The 4,518-nt window shown below is 31.0% G+C and overlaps 1 protein-coding gene across 1 annotated transcript in view; it reads right to left on the minus strand.

The window, feature by feature from the left end:
* LOC119662221 overlaps positions 1-4,518 on the minus strand; it is a 95,327-nt gene that overhangs the window by 426 nt on the left and 90,383 nt on the right. The gene's annotated exons all lie outside the window — the stretch shown is intronic.

A 4,518-nucleotide genomic window follows, 5' to 3' on the forward strand; every position in this document is an offset into this window, starting at 1 on the left:
ATGCTCAAACTATTTGCATTTACATTAAAATAAACACATTCTTACCATAATTTAATATAAACAATGGATCCATCCCAAAAAATTATTAAATGCTTATCACTTTTAGCAATAATTTATGTTACTAGGAATTTCAATGGTATCTTTGAATTTCGGTTCTTTATTGAACGGAAGAGAAATAGCTGTTTATAACAGTAAATAAATTAGATAGCATCATCATACAGAGCTACCACCCTATGCGCTTGTCTCTCTAAGCTCTTTAAGAAAATATTTTGATTCCTTACCACCAATTTTGCTGAGTTTTTCTGATAAAGTGTGGTGTATGAGACTTAGCAACAAAATGAAACACTTATTTCCTTTAATCATAATCTCAGTGTCACAATCCTATCTTCAAAATAAGTGCTTCAGTATAAAAAATAGATCATAGATCTTTACGACTTGGGCATTCTATATTGACTTCATTCACGATTGTATCCTCGGAACATTTCTGTATGTTGTACTAAACATCCAATTTCCTGCAAGTTTATAGTATAAGGTCCTCTAATCGAAGAGTTCAATTATACCATTTTCGACATAATTATGCTTCCTTATTGTTTGAGAACCAGCTCACGAAATATAGAAATCTTGCAAAGAGCTGATTCGAAAACACTAAGAGTAATCATAGGAATAAAGGAGCATCGTAGTACATAATAAACGACTTTTATAGAAATCTTAAGATATCAATACTAAAATCTGAATTTCATGTAGATAGAAAAAAAACGTGGAAAGCTAACATAACATATTGGCTGAAAAGTCTATAAAAATGACAAAAAAAAAATCAAAATTTTATGATTTATTTCGGGTGTTGTTTTGTGATAACGGTTTGATGAGGAAAAATACCTTGCAACCACAAGATTGGTTAAGTGGTACTCGGACTTTGCTACATTGAGATAATTCGTGAAGAAGTGACTAGGTTACTTAAACGTGCCCGTACAAATAACGATGATGCTTCATACTTGACTGTCTAAAAGAGGTCATACTTAACAGCCGAAAACATCAAAAAAGTTCATAAAATTGTTTCAGTAAATTATTAAATGAAGTAGGAGTGAAGCAGGAGAAAGTTAACCCCTTAAGCATTTCAAAAGAACGTGTCAGTTTCATATTGATACGAATTTGCGGACAGTTGACGAAAGACAACAACGTGTCGACGATTCTGAGTGCTGTTTGTAGTTGTTGAAGTGGCATAAAAGGACTTATTGCGTGGACATGTACAAATAAATTAAGCTTGGATCTACTATGTTACTACAGTTATGAAAGTTATGGCGCCCATATTTAAGGATGCGCTTGGAATTTTGTTGATCAGCTCTCTTGTCGACAGCGATCGCTATTTGGCCTTGTAGTTATTTTTAGATTATTGAATTTATAATGGACATGTATTTTAGTATATAATTATAAAACAATATTCAATGAAGTAAAGGCCTAAAAAAACTTTAGGTTCGGTTAGGTTTTGAAGAAGTGTCTGCAACACACTATTGGTAGACTGCCATTGGATCTATTGCGTTATTTCACGGCTGTTGGTTTAACATATCTATTTTGTAATAATTTATGTTTTTGGAGGATTTCTACTACTTCAAGTATTAGCTATATTATATTAACCTGTGTACTTTCTTTGAAAGTTTTGTTAGAATTGCAAAGTAAGTTTTTAATAATTCTTCATGATTCTCATAAAAGAGTTTTTCAAAAATCTAATATTTCCCTTGTCATGGCTGGACATCTGCAATGCAAAATAGATAAGAGATTGATAATTATTTCTCTTCCTCTTGGCTATATTTTAAACCATTTTTATCAAAAAATCTCATTAACAGACAAAATTCAAAAAAATACGGAAGAAGTTTTTTAAAAATCTGTGGTTTTCCATAATACAAATTTTATTTCGATTTGTGTAAAAAATGGTTAATTTTAGTCATCAATAATTAATTAAATATATTTTATACATTACTTCGATTAAAATAGACCAAAAAGAGTGGTTTTCTTTTACACATTTCGTGACATAACCCTAGCTCTTAAGTCCAAAAAATGTGTCGGCAGTAAATTTTCGAGGAAAACACTCAGAATTCCGTTTTGTGCAAACATGGTTGAAGATTTTGAGCAACTTTTAGTTAAAAGTAGAACAGAACGCTCTCGACGAACTGAATATCCTCGAACGATATCACAAAACTACCCGTAGATTGGAAATCAAAAAAGCATGGATTAATCGAGAAATAATGAATGATTGGATAAATGAACGTTCTTTTGATTTTAGATAACACATCATCTCATTAAAGGGAATTGAAATTAACTTATATAAATAAAGTTTTTTGCTTTCAAACAAAACGCCAGCAAGCCAACCCCTTGATCAAGGGGCAATCCAAAATATTTAAATTTTTAATAGGATCTTATTTCTTTAACACTTGCTACGTAAAATTGACACTACAAGGTTAACTTCAGAGCTGTCGAAATGTATTATTGTGCTTGAAGGTTTTAATTTCCTCAAAGCATCTTGATATAAAGTAGAAAAAACAACAATCCGAAATTGCTTCCGTACTGCTGGATTTTTAAAAGTTTATGAAAGTCTTACCGATTTTGATCGCGAAATAACATTCCGCTCACAATCTATGCTAAATTTCAAGAAGGACTCGATTGGCGAATGAATTCGACAATTTTCTCTAAATAGACAGAAATATCGGTTGAAATTCAATTTGAAAAACAAAGTGATATTATGGACATAAGTTGAGAAGAATAAACTTGGTAAGTGAACCTACAACATCATACTATAAGGTGCCAAAACTTTAATTCATTCAAAATATCGTTTCGGTGCAATTTAAACATAATCTTTTATACTTCCTCGCATAATCTTCCATAACCAGACAAAAACACTGCGACGGTGAGTGTCTGGTTATTAGAAATTTCACTGTATATAAATACATATATATATATATAATATATGGTTATAAAAATTAATATATCAAGAATAAGTTATATTTTATTAGCTATTATGGGTTGTACTTGTGCGATATTTGTTGTATGTATTGTTGAATTTCTACTGTAAGTGGGCAATTCGTTTGAAATTTGAACTGTTGTTGTTGTCGGCTTCCGTGGTTGGTATGTACGAAATTGTTGAAAATTTGAAAAATTGATATCAATAGCTGTATTGATACCTTCGACATCAACGAGCGTCTGAAAAAACTGCTCGTACATAAAAGAATCTATGCTGTACGAGTAAGATATAAGACGCTCGTCATACATCCCTACCATTAGAGTTTCTTTGACTTGGAAACAGAAGGCAACAAATATCAACTAATAATTCTAGGAGCAAATTTGACCATGACGAACGTTATTTCACACATTTACGACAGCAGCGATAAGTATCGCGTGCGAAGCAATTACGAGAATAATGATTATCACCACGCAGGAAAGAAAGACTCGTCTAGAAGCTTAGCTGACCAAATTTTTCCAAGAAAAAATAATATTAACTTGTTAATAATAACTTCATGCAAAAGAAACACTTTTAACATAATTAAAAATTGAAGATTTGAAAGCATATACTTTAAGGACACATCACTTAGTATACTTTGTCATAACATCATTGGACAAATGTTTTATAAGGAAAAGTAAATAAACGTTATCGATACAAGGAATTTTTATTGCTTCGGACTGTGGATTAACATAGTCTCAGAAAAAATAGCGACAGGTTTGTGGTGAAGAAAAAAAATTAGAGCTAGAATAATAACTAATTGTCAGCAACAAAATTATGCGTCTTGCCAGTAGAATATACTTTTTATTTTAGAGAAGAGATTGGTGTTTTATTCCAATAACTCTAATTTTTTCAAAAATCATTAATTTGAATTATATGTAAACAGAAGATTATTTGAAAAAATTATTAGGCAAACGAAAATTGTCACAGGTGTCGAAAAAATTAAGTAAATTTCTGCAATAAAAAGGAAAATAGTTCTAAAATTTAAATATTTGAATCATTTATATATTTCCATAAATTTCCAAATATATTTCCATAAATGCGCAGTTGCCAAGCAAATTCATGTTAATAAGTTATCGTTTTTATAAATAATTACTACTGAGTTCTATTTATAATACGCATGTAATAGTTTTTATGCATAAATGTTTTTTATATATGTTGCGTTTACTTGTGTACCTTTGGTAGCCTTGTAATCATATTTTTACCCAGATTTTATACTACAAACAAGCGGTGGACTTATAAAAACAATCGTTTTTCATATTGTATGTTCATATTGTGTAACATTCCATTCACAGCATCATCACAGCACCATTCACAAATATCGCATACAATTTCTTTCCGTTTACCCCTGTGTCAAACGGAAAAAAAACGTAGTTTTCATTGTTTCATTCACTTTTGTCCTACACCTAGAAGGACAACCTGGTCTTCTGACTCCTTAGGGACTCCATTCCATGACAGCATGAGCAATCGCATCCATTGGTTTTCTCAATGTGTGACTTGACCATCCGTATTGTTGTTGTTAATTTTCT

The sequence above is a fragment of the Teleopsis dalmanni genome, chromosome 1 (genome assembly GCF_002237135.1).
Source record: "Teleopsis dalmanni isolate 2A chromosome 1, ASM223713v2, whole genome shotgun sequence".
Lineage (NCBI taxonomy): Eukaryota > Metazoa > Arthropoda > Insecta > Diptera > Diopsidae > Teleopsis > Teleopsis dalmanni.